This window comes from Schistocerca gregaria, chromosome 2, assembly GCF_023897955.1.
Source record: "Schistocerca gregaria isolate iqSchGreg1 chromosome 2, iqSchGreg1.2, whole genome shotgun sequence".
Classification (NCBI taxonomy): domain Eukaryota; kingdom Metazoa; phylum Arthropoda; class Insecta; order Orthoptera; family Acrididae; genus Schistocerca; species Schistocerca gregaria.
In genome coordinates, this window is record NC_064921.1 from 265,359,238 (window position 1) to 265,385,782 (window position 26,545).

General features: G+C 43.1%; 1 protein-coding gene across 2 annotated transcripts in view; it reads left to right on the forward strand.

Moving 5' to 3' along the window:
• Positions 1-26,545, forward strand: part of LOC126336842 (protein Wnt-4-like) — a 608,644-nt gene that overhangs the window by 526,337 nt on the left and 55,762 nt on the right. The gene's annotated exons all lie outside the window — the stretch shown is intronic.

Genomic DNA, 26,545 nt, shown 5'->3' on the forward strand with positions numbered 1-26,545 from the left:
CTACTTGAGTACTGTTCGAATGTTTGGAACCCGCACCAGGTCAGGTTAAAGGGGGACATCGAAACAATTCAGGGGCGTGCTGCTACTGTGTTACCGGCAGGTTAGAACAACATGTAAGTGTTACGGAGATGTTTCGGGAACTGAAACGGAATTCCAGGATGGAAGGCGACGCTCTTTTCGAGGAACACCACTGAGAAAATTTAGTGAACCGGCACCTGTAGCTGAATGCAGAACGATAGTGATGCTGTCGAAGTACATTTCGCGTAAGGATCACAAACATCAATCACCAGAAACTAGTGCTCATACGGAGGCATATAGACAGTCGTTCCTGTCTTTCTCTATTTGCTAGCGGAACATGAAAGGAAATGACCAGTAGTAGTAGCACAGGGTATCCTCTGCCACGCACCGTGCCGTGACTCATGTAGTATGTATGTAGATGTAGATGCAAATCGACCCAAACCTCCTTGTACCACACTTTCTACAATATTATATCGTAGTCCACTAAATTTATCATGTAATGCTAGCAACGTTACTTGCATTTCCGCAGCAGGGAGAACGAGACAAGTAATTGAGATCAGTGTTGTTATCACTGTGCATGTAATAATTACACTATGCGGTCAAAAGTATCCGGACACCTGGCTGAAAATGACTTACAAGTTCATGCCTTCCTCCATCGGTAATGCTGGAATTCAATATGGTGTTGGCCCGTCCTTAGTCAGACGAGATCGGCCTGTACGCTTTTGTGCTGTACGTGTCCCTTTACATTTCCACTTCACTATCACATCGGAAACACTCTCTCAGGCATACGTTCAATCAGATGCTGGAAGGTTTCTTGGGGAATGGCAGCCCATTCTTCGCGGTGTGCTTCACTGAGGAGAGGTATCGATGTCGGTCGGTGGGGCCTGGCTCGAAGTCGGCGTCCCAAAACATCCCAAATGTGTTCTTTAGGATTCAGGTTAGGACTCTGTGCAGGCCAGTCCATTACAGGGATGCTACTGTTGTGTAACCACCCCACCACAGGCCGTGCTTTATGAACAGGTGCTCGATCGTGTTGAAAGATGCAATCGCTATCCCCGAATTGCTCTTCAACAGTGGGAAGCAAGAAGGTGTTGTGATAGGGCCACGCAATACAACAAGGGGTTCAAGCCCCCTCCATGAAAAACACAACCACACCATAACATCACCGCTTCCGAATTTTATTGATGGCACTACACACGCTGGCAGATAACGTTAAAAAACGGTTCAAATGGCTCTAAGCACTATGGAACTTAACATCTGAGGTCATCAGTCCCCTAGACTTAGAACTACTTAAACGTAACTAAACTAAGGACATCACACACATCCATTCCCGAGGCAGGATTCAGAACCTGCGACCGTAGCAGCCGCGTGGTTCCGGACACAAGCGCCTAGAACCGCTCGGCCACAGCGGCTGGCAAAGGACGTTTACCGGGCATTCGCCATACCCACATCGTGCCATAGGATCGTCACACTGCGTACCGTGATTTGTCACTCCTCACAACGTGTTTCCACTGTACAGTCGTCCAATGTTTACGCTCCTTACACCAAGCGATGCGTCGTTTGGAATTTACTGGCGTGATGTGTGGCTTATCAGCAGCAGCTCGACCATGAAATCCAAGTTTTCTCACCTCCCGCCTGTCACAGTTCATGCAGTGGATCCTGATGCAGTTTGGAATTCCTGTGTGATGGTCTAGATAGATGTATTCCTATTACACATGACGACCCTCTTCAAACTGTCGGCGGTCTCTGTCATTCAACAGACGAGGTCGGCCTGTACGCTTTTGTGCTGTACGTGTCCCTTCACGTTTCCACTTCACTATCACATCGGCAACAGTGGACCTAGGGATGTTTAAGAGTGTGGAAAACTTGCGCACAAACGTATGACACAAGTGACACCCAATCACCTGATCACATTCGAAGTCCGTGAGTTCCGCGAAGCGCCCCATTGCGCTCTCGCGATGTTTAATGACTATCGGGGTCGCTGATATGGAGTACTTGGCAGTAGGTGGCAGCAAAATGCACCTAATTTGAAAAATGTATGTTTTTGTGGGTGTATGTATAAATTTGATCACATAGTGTATATCCTGTCTGAAAGAACAGACAGTATTGACGACCCACAGCCGTATGAAACACTTCGAGATTACGATTTTGCAGTGCAAACGTTGTTATGAAGAAGGATGCAATATTCTTCGGACATGCATGTGTGTCCAAAGGAACACTGCATTGTTCTTCTTAACAATACAGGCACTGCAATGTCGTATTTATCTGCTGATGCCAACTAAATCCGCTGACTACCAATTAAAATGCCCTTTCCTTTACAGGAATTACACAACGGGTGTACGACTTCAGGTTGTGACACAAGAACGACTACATATGGAACTTTGGTCTCGCAGTTAGTTGGTTAAAGGATAGCCAAAGCAGTTAAGGCAACCGCTCGCGAAAAGCTGGAAATTCGGGTTCGAGTCCAGATCGGGCAGAAATTTTCAATGTAATCATTCCCTTGTACACCTGATGGACATTCGTATCTGCAACTGCGAATACATTTTATGTACTTCGAATCTAATTCGCTGGCTGCTAATTCCTTGACTCCAGACGTACTGGGTATAGACCTACTACCCAACAATGACACATGAAGTGCTGTGCCTGGACTCAAACCCGGGTTCAACTGCCGCCTAAAATTGGGTAGTAGATTTATACCCAATATGTCGGATGTCAAGAAATTCGCAGTCAACGAATTGGTTTCAAAGTCTTTCATATAAATGTGGATCGCCAACAGTGGTTCTTCTTTCAGACATGCATGTAAAAATTAGAAATGGATAGCTCTCAGCTGGCACGACGAATAGACTTCTGCATCAAATGTTGTGAGAGGTAGGTGGGGCATAGCCATACTCTCATCGAAAATCAAGCTGCACAGTAGAAAATGTTGAAAGGAGAAAGAAAATGCCTTTTTTGCAGTGTTTCGCTCTCTTGACAAGACCCTCATTCGGTAATAAACGAGTGAGCGAGCAAGCTAGTTACGCCAGGGAGACCCTACTGGTAAACACAAGAACTTAGGACGTATCCAATGTTTTAAGATCGATGAAATTTTAGACTGTACGTCTTAAGTTGTAGAACAGTGTAGAATTTTGTATCATTATTTTTATTGGCTTAAAATGTTCCTTACGTGGTCTGTTTTTGAGATTCAAAATGGTTCAAATGGCTCTTAGTACTATCGGACTTAACATCGGAGGTCATCAGTCCCCTAGACTTAGAACTACTTAAACCTAACTAAGGATATCACATACATCCATGCCCGAGGCAGGATTCGAACCTACGACCATAGCAGCAGCGCGCTTCCGGAATGAAACGCCTAGAAACGCTCGGTCACAGCGGCCGGCTTTTGATATTAATTCATATAAAGTGTGCAACAAACGTTAAAATATGTTGAAACCGCGATTAACTGTATGGGCGACTGACACTCGAATACAGCCAATGTAGTATTATAATTTTCAATACCATAAGGTCCGCAGCTGCGATGAATTTTGAATTTTTTGAATGATTTCTTGAAGCCTTCAAGAAATCATTCAAAACATAATATTATAATATTAACTGACGGAATAGTGGACCTGTTAGTTTCAGACAGTATCACAGAGGGAAATAGCATCTATTTTGAACAAGAATTCTCATTGTACCATGATCGTTCATGGTAAACAGTCTGATAGGCCGTCCTTGTCTCGCACCCGCATAACTTGTCGTATCGCTTTTTTTATATATATATGAGGCAAGACGTGAATGCTTGAAAACGACAAACGTACTTATATGGATAGAAAGGTTTGAAAAGTATTCCCAGACCTGTAAAAAAAATCTTAGATTGGTAATCAAAAGCCAGTTAACCGACATAATTTCGTCAAAATGTAAAGTTTCGAAAGTTTCAACGCTTTTTTTTGTTTTTTTGTTTTTGTTTTCAAAGCAATATTTTTAAAGTTGGCGGCAGTTGTAACTGATGAAATATATACACTGTTACGTTATACCTTTTTCTAACTTTTGACTCGGCGTTTTTTATAATTCATTGCGTGTAGGATTTTTGTGATATATTTTTATTTCGATTTTTGGCGCAAGTTCTTACAACAACCTTTTTGTCGGAAAAATTGATTTTTATTTCAGAGTGCCGCCGTTTTCTTAAAAATCGTTTCTTTAATATCCCTACTCACTACGCTAGACGATATAATCAGTTTCAGAGCCGTTTTTGAAATGTTCCATGTTGAAAATTGTGGCGTTTAGAGTTCCCATCAACCGCCCTCGCATTCCTTGAAGGGCTTCCGTCAGTGTTGTGTAATATCCTCTTGATGGAAGTTTTTTACTTAAAAACTACATAATACAATCATGTTGTTGTTGTTGTGGTCTTCAGTCCTGAGACTGGTTTGATGCAGCTCTCCATGCTACTCTATCCTGTGCAAGCTTCTTCATCTCCCAGTACCTACTGCAACCTACATCATTCTGAATCTCCTTAGTGTATTCATCTCTTGGTCTCCCTCTACAATTTTTACCCTCCACGCTGCCCTCCAGTACCAAATTGGTGATCCCTTGATGCCTCAGAAAATGTCCTACCAACCGATCCCTTCTTCTAATCAAGCTGTGCCACAAACATCATAAGGGTGCACAATAGAGATCTAAAGTCAATTTTGTAATTTCTTTGTTATATTACTGAAAAAAACATGAATATTCATACCATTCTTGGCTATCCCCTTAAATTACATTGATCGTCAGGATTACAAGTTGCCTTTTTACCGCTACTGCTTAATATGGTGGCGAAAAAGAGTCGTCACCCTTTCCGTATTGTAATGTCTTACATACGAAAGACTTATCTTGGTCGCTTATTCCATTCACTTACTGTTCTCTTTACGCCTCGATTTCCTTTTGTTCTCGACACGATCGCGCGGCCCTGACATTGTAATAAATCAGACCGATAACATCTGCCTTCCCAACGGCTGCCTCCTATCGTGATGAACGAACTACGATGGCGCGAGATGACCGGCGAATAACAATAAAACACACCGTGGAGCGATCTGTAATTATAGCGCCCGCGTTCGTAAGAGAAAGGGAACCCCAGAGAATAACAGAGGAAAGTTACACCACACCACGGCTTCGCTTAATGTGTGTAATCCCTGCGCCGCTACTACGTCATACAGCTGCCTGCCAATGATACCAATCGCGACAGTCACTGTAATCTCTCTGACCAATGACTCTCAAGGGACTTTAGTTCTTTTCGGACGCCTCAGGCCAACCTGAGTGCTTATGTATATGCATGGTTCTCGGATTAAGTATTACAACGATGGTGCAACCGGCATTTATGTTTAGCTGGCTATTCGGAAAAAGTAATGTATCGCTTCCCAGGGCTAAACTATCTGTCACGCGATCTATAACTTTCGAAATAGGGGCCGATTTATGATCCGTTGCTCGGTAAGCTGGCGCACCCGGCGAAGCCTAACTCGAGCTAGAAATCAAACGGCCTGGCTCCTTTACTGCGACTGGTTCTGCCGGAACAGAGACCAGTAGGAGGTTTTTATAGGACAGTATTTACGTCAGTCTGATTTAGTACAGCTATTTAACTTCCCAAGTACGCAATGATGCCATCGTATCTTGACAAATTGAAACGCGAGGTTTTACATTTAGAACGTGTGTCATTTTTTTCTCCCCTAATTTGCTGACTTTAAGTCAGCCGATAAACAGATTGTGGCAGAAAATTGCGACCAGCTTTGTGTATTGGAAATATTAGCATATAAACCGATCTTGCAGTTAATTCCTAGTCCAATCACAATTTGTCGTATCAAGGAGTCAGAAATTCGTTTTAGTGGTGCAGACAGACGCGATGAAACTGGGCTCATAACCAGTCAAAAGGAACCAAACGACGTATATCCAACAACTAGAACTACATGAAATCCGTACTACCTTTCTGTTTCTCTGAGTTACGACAAACGAAGTGGCAATACTCATCATATGATACCAAAGCATATATCTTCTTTTCTTTCCTTCTTCCAAATGCCTACGTTATGCAATTTAATGCGTCTATTCTGATCTAAGACACGGTCCAAATATCCTCATTTAGCAATAGTAAGATCAAAATAAAGAAAATAATTAAGCCTCATATCTTCCAAAAATAAAAATAATATTACAAATGATAGCACTTATTTGTGTTATTTAACACTTCATTAATGAATGTACAACATTCAGTACAATGGAGTCTTTATTTTAAGGAAATGCTGACTGCACTGCCTTCTCATCATTGCGTTACCATCAAAATCTTTTTCCTATCTTAATCGTTTCCCTCATTTATTTTCCGGTACGGGGTATTTTGTTTATAGCTGTAGCCATTCATAGTAATAGGATCAGTATTGCTTTCAGCCACAATAAGAAGGAAAAACACACTCACACATCCACACACAAGTATACGATTCAGCTGCCGCTGCCAGTGGGATTAATGCAACCCGCATCCTCTTATAGAGCCACGCGTGAGATTTTTATACTCGCTCACTCACTACGTGCAAACTATAGCTCCTACAGAAAAATGGACAGGAGCTTTTTGTAGGAAATTTCGTTGGAGGCCGCAGTTTTAGAGTTATTCAAGAAAAACATGTATAAAGGTTACTTTCGACGTTTTTCTTGAATAATTCGAAAACGTATTCCAGTACAAAATTTAAATACATTGAATTTGTTACAAAAAGATCCTGGTCATCTTTTCTGTAGCACTAACAGTTCGTGCATAAAAAGCGAGAGAATATGAAAATTTTGCGCCTTGCGCATCGTATATCAAGATGCAGGTTGCATAAAAACCAGCAGGTTCAATCACCCCATGCACATATACACACATATAATTCATAATAAACCTCTGGTAGTGAGTGTTATCTAGGAGGTATATATATATATATATATATATATATATATATATATATATATATATATATATATATATAGCTAGGAAGCACACACACACGCACGTGTGTGTGTGTGTGTGTGTGTGTGTGTGTGTGTGTGTGTGTGTGTGTGTGTGCCTCCTAGACAACCACGTCGGCCTTTGGGGGATTAGAAAACACCATCACTCACTACCAGAAGTTTGTTAGAAATTTTCTGTTTTTCAAAGAGTTGAAGCCAGCCCCATACTCAGGTTAACGATGTGGATTTCATTATAAGAGCCCAAGGCAACGTTGTATAGCAGTTTGGTTGCCGTTGTCTTCGCCGACCTGTTTTGAGTGAGTAGAGTGTAATTTTTTTGCATGTATGACTACGATGATTATTTGTGTAGTGTAGTGTTCCATCTGCTTCGAGATTGCGGACTGGTTCCCTCATTCCGCCTCAGTTACACCATATCAGCGATTACTGCGCAAACACTGTCTCCACGTACGCGTACACCGTAATTACTCTACCAAACATTTGAGGTTACGCTCGTTTGGTATGAGATGTTCCCAGGGGCGGTCCACCAAGGCCCGAACCGCACAATAACCCTGGGTTCAGTATGGTGTGGAGGTGGGGTGAGTGGACTACTGTAGCTGTTATGGGGTTGTGAACAGCTCAGGGCATCGTTGCTAGGTCCCCGCATCCATACACACAGTACGAAATGTTTTCCGAAATTCTGCACTAAAGATTTAAATAATAGTGTGCTGGGAAACATGTATAGCATCCGCTGAAGTAAGCGCGCCTATGACAACACGCCCCCAGGCTACGCGCCGATAACGCCCCCTGGGCAGCATGCATATAGGCCGCCGCCGCCGCCGACCGACCTGTCTCAATCTCTCAATCTCAGTACCTCAGTACGTCGCATCGGGACTCAGTCCGCATTGCACCTCAAAACATCGCACTGTGCTCTAATACTCCACAGAGATAGCAGTCGCCTCACACCTTAGTGAGGAAACATTAGTCATTGCATATAGTTGTGATATGGACACGGACAAGATTCAAGAATTAATACATGTTATCAGATTGCTGTTAGCCGACCAGGGTGGCCGAGCGGTTCTAGGGGCTACAGTCTGGAACCGAGCGACCGCTACGGTCGCAGGTTCGAATCCTGCCTCGGGCATGGATATGTGTGAAGTCCTTAGGTTAGTTAGGTTTAAGTAGTTCTAAGTTCTAGGGGACTGATGACCACAGAAGTTATGTCCCATAGTGTTCAGAGCCATTTTAACCATTTTGATTGCTGTTAACCATAGCACTTCAGACTGGTCATCACTGAAGTTAAGTACTCCATTGGTTCCTGTAATAAACTGTACTTTAATCACGTGAGAATTTTTGGTTGTAGTGAGACGAAACCGGACAGCCACCTATCATAGCACCCTTTGCTCATCCAACCAGGAACCACAAAACATTACAAGAGGGCACTGCCACAACAAATAGAGTACTGTACCACTCATGTAGCAATAGGAATTTCAGGAATACACTATCATTTTCCAGTGCTGTAGTGGTTAACGTTACTATTGCATGTGATGTCTGCGTATATGGTTGTTCTCTGGCTCCTGCAATGCAGTCGTCATTTTATGCGTAGTGAAAGAGGCACAGTACCTTAAGACCATTAAAAAAAACTGCAGTGCAACAGCAGGAGAACAACAGACACGCAGACATCACATGTGAACTGCTACAGCACTTGAAAATGAGAATAAAAGTTCCTGAAACTCTTGATACTCTTAATGAAAAACCGAATTAGTTAAGCGGAGGTTATATTCCTTCTTAGTGTTCGAGGCCGGGCGGTGTGGCCGAGAGGCTCTAGGCGCTTCGGTCTGGAGCCGCGCGACCGCTACGGTCTCAGGTTCGAATCCTGCTTCGGGCATGGATGTGTGTGATGTCCTTAGGTTAGTTAGGTTTAAGTAGTTCTAAATCTAGGGGACTGATGACCTCAGATGTTAAGTCCCATAGTCCTCAGAGCCATTTGAACTATTTAGTGTTCGATTTCTCAGTTGGAGGTTGTAGAAAAACGGAAAAGTAAAGATAGGAAACAGAATATCGGTCAGTTTAAAAAACCAAGCAATGCGGTAAACAGGGGTGCCGGTTATGCCCATTACTTTTCAACATGTACTAAGACGAAGCGCTGGAGGCACAGTATCACATGTTCAGGAATGTGCATGTCAGTTGGACAGAACAGAACACATTCATTACTTGTTAGAAATAACCAAACAGTAGGGAAGTTAAGGAATACAAATTTGATAAATTTCAGAGGGAATACAGACCAAAAAAGCATATTTCATAGTATTATTGGGAATACAGTTACTTATTGGACAGAAACATTACCACTTACGAATAAAAGAAGGGATAAATTTTATGAGAAGACACTTGAAGATAAAAATTTTAAAAATGGAAGTGACACTGTTCATAACGAGCAGTTTGGAGAATAAAAATCTTTGGTGGTTTTTGCCTGTTAAAAGAACGAACAACGATAGGTGGTTCAAACAAATGTTAATGTGGTCCCAAGAAGGATGGTCGCCTTTGTCATGGGAATTGTGGGTACTGATCCAGCAATGGATGAGAAAGGGTTAAACCCTTTGGATTGGAGTAGCCGAGACTAATGAAAGGAGAAAACGATTAATCTCTAATGGGAAAATTCAATGAAGAGGAGAAAGGAGAAAAGGAAGAAGATAAAAACGTGCTCCAGTGCTGCTGAGAGAATGGAGGATCGTGAAGATAGGGTCTTAACTTTATGTGCACGCTTACAAACAATGAAAACAGTTACATCAAGAGAGGATCGAGCACATGACGCTACGGCACGGGCATTGCGCGACCAGACGCCACAATGCAATTCAATTACGAGTCCTGCAAGCAGTAAAAAATAACAAAAATGTTTTACTGTCCTCACCTCATCCTTCCCCAAATATAACTTGCCATCACCCCTACTTTTAGTGTGCTACACATTCCTACCATTTTGTAATAAACAAAAACGGTATGGATCACTTCTTTTATTGCCGACTACCGGTTTCAACCTGCGCTACAGGTCATCTCCAGGACCAGCAGCGCCATAGCATTTTAATAAACGTAACAATAAAATACCTAAAACTCCCTTAATATAGTTACGTTTTGTTTACATCGGAGTTTACATATAGTACATTGTTTTAGCATAACTTCCAAGGAATTACTGTTCAGAAAAATATATAATTTTAAAAGCATTTGCCCGAAGACTTCAGAAGTAATTGTGTAATCTGATAATAAATAGTCCGTTAAAAAAAAGCACGTGTAATTTCTTTTTTCGGCGCGTTTTGATACCCATACCTGACACCACTTGCTGTAATCAAATATGGCAGACGCCCTTGTCATGAGTTATTGCAGCTCAAAGATACGGTGGTTCTACAAAAAAACGTATTAGCTTGAACTGAAATCCACTCCCATCAGTTGCAAGTGTGGAAGTCACAATGTTCGCAGTCAATGTCATCTGAACAAGAGGTCAATTTTTCTCAGGGGTCTACAGAAAGGAATTAAAAAAATGTTACGAAACTCTTATTTGCCTGATCTTATTAAAGCTGCTGTGATAAAACGACGAATGCCGCGCAGAATAGTGCACAGAGAGGGAGCAAAAGGTGACGATAGTGCAACTTCACTATCTGGTTCCCAATTTGCACATAACAAGGTATTTAGTTTCGATTTCAGATGGAAGTGAAGGTCACATTAAAAATTTTCTCATGACGTACTTTTCCTATTTGCTGGTGCACAATCTGAAAATGTTCAACACAGTAACTTAACCCTTTCCCGTGAGAGGTCATGCTTTTCAGTCCAACGATCAGGACTGCTCCTTAATTTTATGTAACAAACAAAATCAGGCCATTGAAGTTGCTAATGACTGGGGCAAAGTACTTACTTATTCTCGACATCCTACATCTTTCAGTACCTGCAAGTCAGAAAACTCATTTATATTCAAGATGAAAGAGCTCTTGATCACTACTTTAAACCATTTACAAAGGATTAAGAATCTGTGAAGTAAATGCATCCAAAAGCTGCATTTATTATGAAAGACAGTTACACAAGACTTTGAGGAAAGGTTGCAATTCCAAACAAAGTGAACACTGTACCTGGACTGACTTACAGTTAGCTTTCGATTGGCATAATCAAGACTATAAAATCAAAAGCTCAAGGCTCAAGGCTCATGTTTCCTATCTTGCTGTGCACGAGAAAAAAACTTGCTGAGTCACTTCTGTGGAGAGGCAGACGATGTATCGAATTTGGATTTGATTGAATCTGACAACAGTAGCAGAGACAAGTGAAAATTTGATTTCTTCAGTTCTATATGTTTAATGTAACTTAATATTTTGTTCTCTAAATAGAGTAATGTAAAGGTACTGAGGTTTTTCATCTCTTTTATTCCAATAACATAACAATTGGACATTGTACCCTTCAGAGTACCTGTCTTGGGAAGCCACACAGTGTTGGAAACAGTTCTTCAGGAACTCGTATTCTGAAATAACCTACAGCTGGCCGGTTACAGTCATTTGAAATTGTCCAGGGCACCAAAGCGACGTCCCTCGAGGTGTTTTTTCTATACTGGAAAGATAAAAATGTCACAAGGATTCAAGTCGGGCGAATAACGAGGCTGAGGAACCACGAGAATGTTCTCACTGGCTAAAACATGGTTTACTGACATTTTTGTGTGACAAGGCGTATTGTCGTGATACATTACCCAATTGGTTTTTCTGATTGGTCTCAGACACACGACCGTATTGTGTAAACTTTCCAGAATCTCTCGGTAAGAGGTTGTTGAATAACCCTTTGACCCCGAGACCAAACAAAATTTTTGAACGATTTCTTGGCTATCAATATCTTGCATCTGGTCTTTGATTTGCCCTTTTTTTTAACTAGAAGATCTTGGAGCGCGTCATTCGAACCTCTGGCGGTTGGTGTCCGGGTCGTACACAAACACCCAAGTCTCGTCACCCGTAATGGCACCTTCCAGGAAATGGGGATCATTTTCAATCGGCCCTTCTCAAGTCCTGTTGGCCCTGCGTGAGGGTTCTCGGCACCAGTTTTGAGCAGATTTTTGGCATCTACAATTCATTGGTCAATATCTGATGTACGGTGGTACGACTCAAATTCAACTCTGTCCCAATCACTGTGAGTGCCCGGACTGTGCCAACATTTGCATCAGTTCTTGTTACCGAAGGCCTTCCACAGCGAGTGGACTGTCTTCTTTCTGCGAATGTCTTGAACGACCGAAAAACCTGTACCCTTGACAAAAAAAACTCTCTCTGTATGCCTGCTGAAGTTTTGCAAACGTTTCCGTTGCACTGGGTCCAAGTCTGAAGCAAAATATGATCGCACACTGTTGCTCGAAAGTCGTGGCACTCGTTGTCAGAACGCACAAGCAGAACCTTCTTCACAAAAAATAAAGAGCTACTGACAAGCAACACCACACTAGTGCAGTCCAACGCGCACTGACGGGGTACCACATGTTCATCTGTTTCCTCTCAAAGTCCAACGTCGCCAGCTTTGCTGGATCGAACACTACGCTATCAGTCTGAGGAAATTACATGTTTCTTCAGACATATGACTTTCAATTTTATCTTCGATACTTATGGAAGCTGAGGAAATCAATGAAATTTTTTTGTGCCACAGCCACGACTTGAACCCAGGTCTCCTGCTTACTAGACAGGTGTGATAACCATTACATCACCACAGCGATACCACTAATACAGCTGTACGGACTATCCTACTCCAGTGCCCTCCCTTACATAAACTTCAGTTTACGCCGTCAGCTGCTATCATCATCGAATATAAAGTAGAGACTCACATGTCTCAAGGAAAATATAATTCCATCAGATAAATAGATCACCTTCACCTTAAGCACAGGCAAGATTTCCCCATTACATACAAAACTGGGGTGCTATTCCAATGCCGAAAAGCCTCGGCAATAACGACGATTGAAGAAGGATAAAAAGTGCCGAAGGCGTGATTCGAAGTTTGTTTTAGGGGGGAATTGGACGAGGGTAATCTGTGAAGCTGTACTAGCCATACTGCTGTGATGATGTAGTGGTTAGGGCATTTACCTAGTTAGCAGGAGACCTTGGTTCAGATCCCAGCCATTGCATTAATTTTAATTAATTTCTTCAACTCTTATCACTATCGAAGACTATGCTATCAGTCTCATTACTTTATTACACAACTCATATCGTTCTTTTCTACTTCTACTCTGAGTTAAATTTTCTGACAGAAACAGCCTGTGTCAGTTAGGACTGTACTTTGAAAATAAAGTTCGTTTCTCAGGGCTGAAATATAATTTAGTACAATGTCATGATAATGTTCTAGGTGAGCGTAGGAAGCAATATAAATAATTCAATTGAAAACAAGACAGAACACAATAATTTACAACATTTTAATGCTCTCCTGATAAACAATTTTTTACAAGGCCTGTCTTTGTGATCAACTTTTCTAAATGCTACAATAGCCACAAACACAAAAATTTTGAAACCGTCCTAATTTATACGATATCAAATCAAAGTGCGCAGTCAGCATTATCCATACTTCCCTTAGCTGTATGACTGCGAACACAGAACTGTCAACTAAGACCATGAGAGCGCGTACCGAGAGGGGGCGCTGCTTATTTCAGTCATTTCCGCCGATGTTTGGAAAGGTTATGTGTTATTTTCGTTTCTTAGCGGAAGGTCTTTGCCTTTCTGTCTTCCATTTCTCAACTTGTTGTGGCCTATTGATCCTCTCAGTGGACTCAGGACCCGGGAAAAGTTTGTTGTTGGCAGCATATACAGTCAGTAGGTGAATCAGCTCCTTTACGTCGTTGGTATGTTTTTAGCTGACCACAGACTCAATCACGTGGGCTAGACCTCAGATGAACATTGAATAGTATTATGAGTTAAACATAGCTTGCAATCCTCTACAAATTCTAATATTTTCGAAACTTTTCACGCTTCTTTGTTTATCGAAACTACTTTGTGCAATTGTCTTGAATTTAAAAAACAAACTGGGTTAGATGGTTAGTAAATTAAAAATTTTACTGAATTACGTCTTTGCTTCTTTGGATGTTCTGGAATTGTGTTTTACTTTAAACTCGTACAGTTTTTCGATGTCTTCATATTAGCGAAGTTGCTAAATTTGAGGCAAACTTTTTATTAGCCGTAACTAATCACGATTCTCGAAGATATGTAAATATTTTAATATGCTATTCTGATATGTTATTCTACAAGTAAAACTAAAAAAAAAGTTCATCTAAACATACTTCTGCAAATGTTTGGTTACGGAGTTATGGCTAATAAACGATTTTGCCTGAATTTATCAACTTCGGTAATATGAAGCCAACACAAAACTGCACAAAGTTAAAGTAAAGCACGATTTCCATTCATTTTGTTGTTATTGGTCTGGTGAATCTAATAAAAAGTGCCCCAGACGTGTATCTGCAGTAGTTTTCCGGAACATCGTGTGCTATGGTATTGAGAGGGGGCATGATCCCCCTCTCATATTTCTATCTTACTCTGAGTAATTCGATTTTCCTCTCTAATTGCATGCAGTAAACAGTTGCTATTCCTTCACACGCAGAATTCCCACGCAGCCTCTCTTTACCCGTGTGGTCCGGTGACAGGCGGGTTCTGCTTATCTTGAAATGGTTATGCCGACGGGTGTGAGGGAGTCGAGTGCTTTCCAGACACCGACATTGTCATAAGAGTGTGGGCGACACGCCTACTGGGGTCTGACGGAGCGGCTGGGCTAGAGATTCCGTTACTTCGCAGAAACTTGATGAAAACACTTTCTGGCGGGCTACCAGTGAGGTGTGGGAATGACTTGTGTTCCCAGGCAGTCTTGGCGGGCAAATTCCCGCGTTTTCTGCAAAATCATAACTGTGATTGGCTTCCTCAGGGCATAGCTACGTGACGTAGCAAAATCGGCGCAGAAATTGGCGCCAAGTATCTCCATTAGTGGAATAGTAGTGCATCGGCAATAGAATGGATTTTCCGCCGGTTTTCGAGTTGCTGATTGGAACGTTTAACCATAGCCACTGTCATGGGAGCGGGAATATTCTGTGCTCGGCTTGTACGGGTGCTCTTGAGGAGGTCGGCTCTCGCCTTTCGGTCGGAGTAGGTTACAAGACTGAGCTCTCGCTGCTCTGGACAGTCTGCCTTCCGTTGGCTGTCTAATATACTTTTATTTAATTGTAACTGTTTGACGAAGTTGCTGAAGTTTCTACTTCAACGTAACTTTCCGAGTACAGTTGGCAATTGAGCGTTCTGCGTGCAAGCGGCCTATGTTGTCTGTCTTTAGCAGTTTTGGCTAAAGTTGACTGTATCGGAGTTACTGTGTGACTTTGCTTGTTAAAATCAATCACTGTACCATCAGTGATTGTGTGGCGGGCCTTCTTCGTCTTCCTCAGAGGCGCATTTGTATTGCTAGGAAGTCTTTAGTCTGGAACAACCAGACCAGGATAATTTGTTTCGAGCTATACTCCCGACATTATCATTACCACGACGGGACGTCGAAGCAACCAGCCATCGCCTCCGGTATGCCAGATCGTGTCCTTGTAGCTAAGAACACAGCTTGGTAATGTATGTCCGCAGCACCGACAGATTAGGGAATTTTGCTAGGTGACAGAGCTCAGCAGAGCTCGCCTGTTAGTCTTTTCTGACTTTGTTCTGTCCTGGGTGTTCATTGTCTGAATTCTCACTACTGTAGCAGCAATTAATGTTGGGTTGTCTGGGTGTTTCTCTTAAGATTTGAGTTGCAAGGAATTGGCTCCACATACCGCTTCGTCATAAATGTCACAATCTAGTTATGGACAACTTCACCTTCACAGCATTTATTTGAGTTTCCAATTTGACACAATTTGAGGTATTGTAAATGTTTCATGAGTTTTGTTTATTATTTTGAGTTTAGTCATAATAAATCAAATTGTTATTTTGGACAGAACTTTCATTCTGGTAATCGGTAGAGCAACCCTTTCATTTCTCACTACGTTAATGAAACTTTCCTTTATTTAATTAATGTCTATCAAATTAAATTATTGTAGGTGCCAAACTCTTTTATACTCCACTTGCAGGGTCGATTACAGTCAGTTCGCGTTTCTTCTTAATCCATGTGCTACAGCAAAAGTCGGAGTTAGAAAAGGGGGGTCTTAGAGCATCATTCCTTATGAAGATTCTAGAAGAATTTAGTGTTAAATGCACTGGTAACCACGGCTCCTCGCAGTATTAATAAAAGCAAATTATCTGAAACATTTATAGTTTCAGTTAACGTAATTACCATCATTTTTCCAAAATTAAATTCTCTGCTACTTCTGTTGACAACTTTGTCAAATTGTCTGGAATTAAAAAAAACAAACTGGGTCAAATAGTTAATAAATTAAAATTTTTACTAATTTACGTCTTTGCTTCTCTGGATGTTCTGGAATCGTGCTTTACTTTAACCTCGTACGGTTTTGTGATGTCTTCATATTAGCGAAGTTACTAAATTTCACGCAAAATCTTTTATTAGCCATAACTCCGTAACTAAACATTTGCGGTCCTATGTTTATATGAACGATTTTTCTTTAGTTTTACTTGTAGAATAACATATTAAAATATTTTCATATCTTCGTGAATCGCCCTCTATAAAGGTACACTTACAATAAAATTATCGTTTGTGGAGTGTACCTCATTACCTGCGCCCCCCCCCCCCCCCCCTCCCTTTTTCCGCGCTTGGAAAAAAAATGACAATCAGTCCTGAATCAGTTCAATCAGTTTTCAAGGTGTTGCACAACATTTAGGATAAGATCAAGGTCGCCGCCCACTGGGTCCTGCAATGTGTCCCTCAAAAAGAATGTTTATTGTGAAAGAAAGTGATTTAAACTCAGTCCTCCGAAACCTAATTGGTCGGAGTCTGGATACATTACAGTGACCGCAGCAGGAGTACAATAAAGAAAGGTGTATCATTAGAGTATCAATGTTCATTAATATAAAGTCTCCTACTTGGCCAAAACACCTCTGTTACCTACTATTATAATTTTTTCATGGAGTCAGGTGCAGAGTCATTACTGGGGTGCAAAAAGCTTCGCAACCGTGATAATATGATCTACAACGTGGTTATTAAAGGGCATTTGGTCACGGAGGTCCACTGTGGTCTGTAACTATCGTATGGCAGCGAAACTTGTTAGATATGCTAATGCGTTAATGCGGAACCGATTTACGCTGAAAAAAGTTAGTTCCACGCTGTTTTCATAACGGTATAATAACCACACTGCCGTATGACAAGCCATAAAGCGAACGAATAGTATGGTTGTCGGGAAGAGAGACCGTCACTGTTAGTGAAGCTGTATTATGTGAACGGCAGCAATTATAGCGGTGCATTGAGAGTATCGCCGACTGAAAGGTCTGTGGAGAGGTCTGATATTAAATGGTTTAAAAAAGATTATAATGAAATTATAAAACACGGAAACACGGGTGAGCTTGGTGTGGCACCTGGAACTGAGTCTGGAACAGGAAGGAGTCCTATCCCGGTGGAAGTTACCGATAAGTAACTGGCCATGCAACACGTGCTCCAGATGGTGCTAGTGTTAGACCGGTGTCACAAGAATTTTCCATCACACGGTAAACAATACTGAAAATTTTGTGGCCAATTTTACACGTACGGAACCCACACACTGCAATAAAATCATGACCCGCAACAACGCTCTTAATTTGCTATTCGGTTTCTACCACGGATCGATGTTGAATACATGCGGCCGGGCAATAGTCTATGGAGTGTCGAGGCACATTTTACAACGCAGGAAATGGAAATGAGCGTACGGCACTGTGGGCCGTGAGTCTCCCATTCGGGAAAGCTCGGCCGCCGAGGGCAAATACTTATTGCATTCGACGCCACATTGGGCGACTTGCGCGTCGGAGATGGGGATGAAATGATGATGAGAACAACACAACACCCAGTCCCTGAGCGGAGAAAATCTGCTGCCCCAGCCGAACCCGAGCCCCTTGGCGTGGCATTATGCCGCGCTGACCACTCAGCTAACGCGGGTACACAACAGGTTGTAGTGAATACACAGAACTGCTGAATTTGGGGTAGTGCTGAACTGCGTGTTGTCCACGAAGAGCCATTGCACTCGTCGTATGTGACTGTGTGATGTGGAGTCACAAACATCTTTATCCTCGGTCTGTTCTTCTCCGACGAGAATCCACCGCAGTGGGTTGTCAGGTGTACCGTGACGACTGCACGTTATCGAGACCTCCTTATGCAGCATGTGATTCCTGCTTTGAAAGAGCTTGACTGTGTGGAAACCACTGTTTCAATGCAACGACTCATGTCACTCGCCCAACGAAAGATCTGCTTAATGCAACCTTCCACGCACGAGTTAGCTCCAGAGGTTTTCCATATGCATGGCCTGCAAGATCATCTGATCTGAATCCATGTGACTTTCGGCTATGAGAATTCCTAAGAGAACGCATTTACTAGGGACACATTTAGTCTCTGCTTGATCTAAAGGCCAATACACAGTAACACGTTTCTCTTATTCCATCGGAACTGCTGCGAGCAACTGTTCAGCATGTCGTTTTACAGAGGCAGCATCTCCGTCTCCGGTGCTCATATTGAACAAATTGTGAAAGTGACGATTAATAATAAAATCAACATTATGCTTTTCTCACTTATTTGACCTTTTCTGTTTGTGTCTCGTTACTAATCCGCTACATGTGGAACATTTCTCTACGTCTTTGTTGCATTCACAGCGACAGATTTGCACCTGGTGGCCAAAATCGAAACTAATTGTTTTCCTGTGTAAATTTGTTCCACATTAAGGCATTAACATATCTACAAGTTGTATTTATTTACGTAAGTTCCAGTAGATGACGATTTGTTCTGTTGTGGTGCATGTAGTTTTCCAGATAAATGTAGACACTCTTTTATAGTTGATATCTTTGGAACAAAATGACATATCGTTACAATTTTGCGCAGTACCGTAGCCCATTGTTTTATCAACAGATCTTGGAGTGCATTTTATAGCACGTGACAATGTAGCAATGAACGAAGTAACATAGTGGTTTGAGCGACGCAAGGCCGTATTGAAGTGGTACTGAAAGTACGAAAACGTGATGGAGGTCCAACGGGAATAGCGTAATGTGTACGGAACTCAGACGCCAATACGTACTAGGAATAAATTTGAAGCCGACGGTACTGTTCAGGATGTGCTTAAGAAGACGCCTGGCCGACCAAAAACATCAACAAGTCCAGTTTCCAGAGCTGCTGTGTTGCGACATTTCACCAGGTCACATCAGAAGCAGGGTGCACGTGAAAGCGGGCTAAGCTGATCATACGTACAACGAATTCTGAAAGTTGCAAAGTCGAAAGATCGCTGCACGCCATGAACGAGGACGACCGGCATCGGGTATTGCGAGTGGTTGGAAGGCATGCTTCACGAGGGTGAATGGTTTGCAAGGATAGTAATCAGGTCTGAAGATGTGCAGTTCAAATTGAACTAGTACGGGATAAATTCTAGTGTCCGATTGCCCTCGTCGGCTTTGGGCAATGACGTCAATCAGGGGCAAAAAACGCTAAGTAGAGATAAACTCTGAAAGCAGGGGATGATATTCGTAAACAAAGGAATGAAGCGTACGACTAAATTACAGTCACAATTCACGCGATTATTTACTGAGCCACGAATATATCGAAACGAATTGACGATAATGGAAATAAACAAAAACAAAACAAAAGAAAACTCCATATTCCTGATAACTGGAACCAAAACTGGAAAATTATTTATTGACACAGTAATCTTGTATGTGGACAGTTCTATACCTTTAGCTAAATATTAACAGCAACACAAAAATAGATACTTGGAAGTGTCTTCCAAAACTAATCAATTAACACCGTAAAAATGAAATACTTCTTCAGAATGTATACTGCGGCGAGAAGAGCTATTCTTGAACACTGTACTAAACAACACAGTCTTGTAAAACGTCAGTAAACGGAAAACGAATAATCTAGTCCCTTGACGGACTATATAACTGGCAGAATAAAAGTTAAATTTCTAACGACCCACTATGGAGTACACTCGTCGTGAGCGCTAAGCCCATACCGTACACGAGAAATGAAAACGTTATTGTTCGTAACTACAATCACCGAAGCGATGACAAAGCCCATACTCACCGAGCTGGTAGTCTGGACCCTGGGGGCTTGACGTCTTGGTTGAAGAGCAGTGATGGGCGGTGGACTGGACAGCGAAGGTGCCTCTGCCAAAGTTAATCTGTTCCGGACTGGCGATGTGACAGCCTTCTGCTGTCTTCGATGTGCGTATTACTACACCTTTGTGACTGGTTGCTTGGCTGGGTCGCGAAAGCAGAACATAGCCTTGATCGGCGCACGCCGATGATAGGTGCCCGCGACGACTGAGATTTTGGCGTGGCCGCCGGCTTCAGCCCCTGGTGGTCTACTCGTTGACTTTTTGGCCCAGCTGCAGTTCGAGTGGAGCCGCGGGGTCTGAATTGTGCGGCAGATATTCGGCCGCCAGCGCACTGCGGTAAGGGTGCCGCAGCACCTCGTATAAGGCTGTTGATCACAATGAAATAGGAAGTTGCACGTCTTCAATGGCCAAACAACATAGAAACTAAACATAGCTGACTGGTATCGTGTACAGTGTGAGTCACAATTTCGCCTCTTTGCAAAACGATATAAGGCGTAGAGCTGCCCGACAGCAACAAGAATTGAAACTCCCTGGCAGATTAAAACTGTGTGACGGACCGAGACTCGAACTCGGGACCTTTGCTTTTCGCGGGCAAGTGCTCTACCGACTGAGCTACCAAAGCACGACTCACGACCCGTCTTCACAGCTTCAGTTCTGCCAGTACCTCGATCCTACCTTCCAAGCTTCACAATAGCTCTTCTGCGAACCTTGCAGAACTAGCACCCCTGGAAGAAAGGATATTGCGGAGACGGCTGAGCCACAGCCTGGGGGACGTTTCCAGAATGAAATTTTCACTCTGCAGCGGAGTGTGCGCTGATATGAAACATCCTGGCAAATTAAAACTTTGTGCAGAAGAGCTTCTGTGAAGTGTGGAAGGTAGGAGACGAGGTACTGGGCAGAACTGAAGCTGTGAGGACGGGTCGTGCGTCGTGCTTGGGGAGCTCAGTGGCAGAGCAGTTGCCCACGAAAAGCAATGGCCCCGAGTTCGAGTCTCGGTCCGGCACACAGTTTTAATCTGTCAGGAAGCTTCATATCAGCGCAGACTTCCCTGCAGAGTGAAAATGTGCTTGGGGAGCTCAGTGGCAGAGCAGTTGCCCACGAAAAGCAATGGCCCCGAGTTCGAGTCTCGGTCCAGCACACAGTTTTAATCTGTCAGGAAGCTTCATATCAGCGCAGACTTCCCTGCAGAGTGAAAATTTCATTCTAGCCACAAGAGCTGTTTAACCCACAGAGTGTGGCTGGTGTAGTTCGGGCAGAAGCTGGTTCTGTAAGGTTTTTGGAATGCATAACTTTGTCCTGCTCATTCAGGTTACCGTGAACAAGAACCAGGTTCGAGTCCCGGTTCGGCATACAGTTTTTATCGGCCAGGAAGTTTCAGTTTCACTAGCCACGATGTTTATTTCAACATTTTAACACGCAGCGAACACTTTCATCTTCAACGTGACAACAGCCGTACACAGCGCAGCAAGCATAGATTTCTGGTATGACGATCACTCAGGCACCCTATTCCTAGATTGGGGAATCACCCAATTTTAAATGCTTGGAACATTGGGTGAAATTTACATTCTCCAGCCACATTATTGTGACCATCTATCAATAGCCTGAATAACCACGTCTTGCAGTGAGGTCCGCTGCAGAACGTGCAGTAAGAGAGTCGGTGCGATTCTAGAAGGTACCGATACGGACGTGGAACCATCACAACTCCAGTGCCATGGTCTCTCGGTTGAGGATCCAAGGCACGAACAGCCCCGTCCAGGTGGTCCCCCAGTTTATATTTTTGGGTTTAAATCCGGGGAGTTTGGTGGCCAGGGATGTATCGTACACTCAACGTGGTGCTCTTCGAACTACACTTGCACACTGGGCTGACTGGGCTGTGTGACACGCTGCATTCTGCCATTGGTAGATACCATGGTGCACAGGAAAAACGAACTGTGAACATGGTCCCCTAACATACATGATTACTTGTGTTGATCCATTGTGCCTTCCACAATGCCGAGACCACCCAGGGAATGCTAAGAAAACATTCCCCGGTCCCTGACGCTCCCTCCAGTGGTTTTTATTTTCAGATGTTTCATGCCGTACACGCCAAAGGCCCTTCTGTTCGATGAAGCATAAAACGCACTTCGTCTTTAGAGATCACCTGTCACCTCTCAGTGGATGTCCAGTTGCAGGAACTGGCGTGCAAACTCCAGCCTTCGTCCCCGATGAACAAGACAGCGTAGGTGCATGAGCCAATCACCTGTTGTGGCGGCTCATACAGAGCGACGTTCGCTGAACGGTGATGGAGAAGACACTGTTGGGTGGCCCTTGGTGCATTTGGACGGCTGCACGTCTAATCTCCAGTACACATGTTCGCAGCCATCGTCCACACCTTCGTCTATGGGCCGCGGAGCACCATAGTTTCCTGATGATGTGATGACGATTTGGGTTGAGGTGGCGCTCGACACCATGGTCATCAGCGCCCCGACAAAAAGTCGACATGCAAATCTCATGGGTGGGGACGGAGGCTGTCCCCACATGTGGAGCAGTTTATAACGTATTAAAGTCTGCGCCCTTCCCCATCAGTTTAGGAATGAGTTCTGACAATTCACAAAATTTCACCCTCTTCTAACACTGGTATCGCTATCTGCGAGGATGGTGGGCAGATCTACAGCGAGTCCAAGGGCTTCCCTAATATCAGTATACAGAACACACGTAGCCGCAATATGCTGAACTGAAAGCGGCACGCCACAAACTTCACAGAATGTTGGATCCTCCCGCCGGAGGAGAAAGCCATGTGTGAAAGGGCTATGCCCGATGTGCAATCTGGTAAGCAGAACCTCCTACCAGCGCCAAGGCTGACACGAAGTCCGCCAAGCCTTTGTGATCGATTTGAGCGACCGCGGTTAGTTGTCTGTAACCTGTAACCATTCAGTCTCCCACTGACGCATGATGCAGCTGTCAGAAAATGAGATAATGGCGTGCAACGGGATGAGACATTGATGAAACGCACCATCCCAACATGCTTCCTTGGCAGCTTTGTCAGCCACGTCGTTACCAGTATCCCAATGTGGCTAGGTGCTCAGCAAAAGATCATATCCTTGCCAGAGAGCTGGAGCCTCTGTAAGGAGTCATGGATGGGCTGAATCAGCGGGCCTACCGTACACATTTGGTGAAATGCTTGCAGTGCACTAAGAGAGTCGGGAAAGACAAGAAAGCCGGCCACAGTGGCCGAGCAGTTCTAGGCGCTTCAGTCTGGAACCGCGCGGCTGCTACGGTCGCAGGTTCGAATCATGCCTCGGGCATGGATGTGTGTGTGATGTCCTTAGATTTGTTAGCTTTAAGTAGTTCTAAGTCTAGAGGACTGATGACCTCAGATTTTAAGTCCCATAGTGCTTAGAGCCATTCGAACCATTTGAACAGACAAGAAAACTCATACGGTGATGTCTTTGAACCCTCTCCAATGCCATCATAAGGCTATACAACACAGTTTCCTCGGTGCCGCTTTAGAATAAAGCCATTTTGCCACGAACGGTATACCTTAACCAGGGCGGCACGCGAACAGTTTACAAATTTAGCCGTTTCGGAAATGCTTCCACCCTTGACCCGAAAACACTCTTGGATGTCAGATAAATCATTTCGTTTCCTCATTACGACAAGTAATGCACTCTTTTCCACGTTCCCCCGACTCTGCTAGTAGTGTCCTTGCCGTCTGTGAGTGGTTATTGCACGTTGACGTCGAACAAAGGTGGTGGTCACATTAAGGGAAGGTTTACTATCTTTTGGTTCAAAATAACGATTTTTTTAAATTGCACTTTTGGATCCATAAAAGTGTTATAATCCACCCCTAAAACGGTTTTTCCGAATACGGAATGAAATGTTTGTTATTCGCGGTTAAATAAAAAAATGCACCTGCCTGAAATAGGCCTTTTTCACGCACCAGTTTTTTTTTTCTGTCGGAGGTCGAATTATTGTACCGGTGGCTGGGAGGAAACACACAAAATTCGAATGAAAGTTTGAACACGTGTGTTTGGAAGTTAGCTCCCAACCATTTGCATTCTGGTGTGAAGACTGTGGAGATTACGACTTTCCTGGCAATGAGCAGCTTCAACGAAGGGTATTCATCAATTCTGAAGACAATGAAAACGATGGACGTCACCCTGAGCTCTATTCGACGCAGTTCGCCAAGCATTCTGGAGTAGCGCAGGATGGCCCAGATCGAGCAGAACGCCCTCTATGAGGAAGAGGAAGGACTAGTTTATGGACCCGGAATAGCAGATTGAAAATAAGTTGCATAACATTGCATTTATATGTAGTCAAAACTTAAACGCGTTTTTCTCGAAATGACTTTTTTTATCGCGCGGTATGGTAACTTCTAATCTACTGAACCTATTGGCATGATTCTTTGTTTCCGATGTAGCTAAGTAAATTGTCTAGGACCACTTTTATTCCGATCCATCAACTATAAATATGTTTACTTGGCAGACGAAGTCTAAAAATCGATGAAAAACCCTATTTTTCTCAAATGGCCGTCATTTTGTTTCCTATGGTCAACTTATAAAGAATCTTATATATTTCGCTAAAGTCGACTCAACTTTGATTTCAGACGAGCCGGCTGACCTGTGACATTCCGCGCGTGAGGTCTGCATCGAAATTTTGTTTAGTTCCGACGGCATTTCTGCCTTTGCTCTTCGATATTTCTGGTCGAAAAACTCCAATTTGTAGAGAAAATATCGATAAACATCTTGACCAAATTTGACATTGATATCTATAACACATCCCTAGAAAAAAATTCTCAAAGAACATGCTTTTTTTCGGGCCAAGGATAGTAAACCTCCCCTTAATATGACTGCACCGTTTAGCAGTTAACATCACCGCAATTTGATGGCCCTACGAAATGTAATCAACATCGAGTGGATTCTGCCGGATATGGCATAATTGAAGAAACTTGCGGATTCTTTCGCTCGCGTAATGGAGACCATTTTCACTGCCAGAGGCGGTATTGCACGGTACTAGCGTAATGTCCCCTACTGGTGGTTACTTGTTGTCCTGTGTGCTTAGTCTCGTGTCGGTACAGTCTGTTGTAAATGAATCGATTAGCGTTAACAGTCCTTCAATAGTTATTTATGACACTATGAAGACATAATTCTTTGCTGCCACGTCAAGTAGGGAAGGAGATAAGCCACAACAGATAAATTGCTGTCCTAATAGCATGCTGACAGCGAGAGTGCTAAATGAGCTCACTTTAACGCGTGGTCTCCCGCATGATCTATAGCATCTCTCCTCTACTTTTAAGCTTCCCCGCCTACATTATTAAGTATCTTTGAAACGAGTTGCAAGACAACTGTTGCCACGCCAGAGGTGCAATAAGAAGCGCTACGCTCGTTCATCATTAAGCAAGAGGACACATACTGATCGAACATTGTACCAAGCCGTTGCTGGCTGCGCCTTCTTTTGACACGTCTTACCTTCTTTCACGAAAATATAGGAATGTATCAACACAAAAAAGCTACAGGGTGATACGGTAAGTCACAGACAAAACGGGAGGGACAGCAGTCCACACACAGAAGATCATTTTTGTTAGGAAGCGTATCTTTTTTAACCTGTTGTTTATCATTTATGCTCGAGAGTTAGCTGTAATTGTAGGCAAAGCACCAAAGCTATCTCATAAATAGCAGCTCTATTTCAAGCCTTCACCTGTGACCTGCGTGGCAGGTTCTGAACCCTTCATCGACTACGGATCTCCGAGCTTGATGGCATGTCGTGTAAGACTGTAGATCATATTTGACAGGAGGGAAGAGGGGGTGAGTTCAGTTCGCCGAATTTGCCGTACAGATATACTCCTCGGCTTCTATAAATCGATGAAAGTTGGTTACTTCGAAAACAACACTGCCGGTTTCCTTCCTTATCATTACGCAATCCGAGCAGTATCTCGGAAGACAACATCGCCAAGGAAGTGTTAAATCCCAATTTTCCTTTCTTCTTCACAGCAGACTCTGCTCTAGATTATATGAAGAGATTAATTCGCTAGCTAATAATACGTTTTAGTAATAGCACCACTTCGGCTTCGTCGATTATTACTTTACGCCTCAAATTATAGGTTCATTCTAGAAGATTAATCGAATTTCATGCAATTATATCTTCAGCATGAATGATTATAGAAGCTCAGGGTATATTTTAATTTATGCATCTTCCCTCATCATATCAATTGATGTGGCTTGTTCGCATCTGTCTCTGTACGCAGGCTAATCTCATGAACTGTACTAGGGATTTTGATCGGTTTTGACTAATAGATACATTGATTCACGAGGAAGGTTTCTATATGTAAGTTATAAATATTCCGTACAAATTGTCTGAATTATGATCAATTAAAGTTGTGAACAACGATGCCATTGCCACCCAGAGAACAGCTGCCACAGTTCCAGAGACTAGCAGTGCCTCAAGAACGCTGCAAGCGGGATG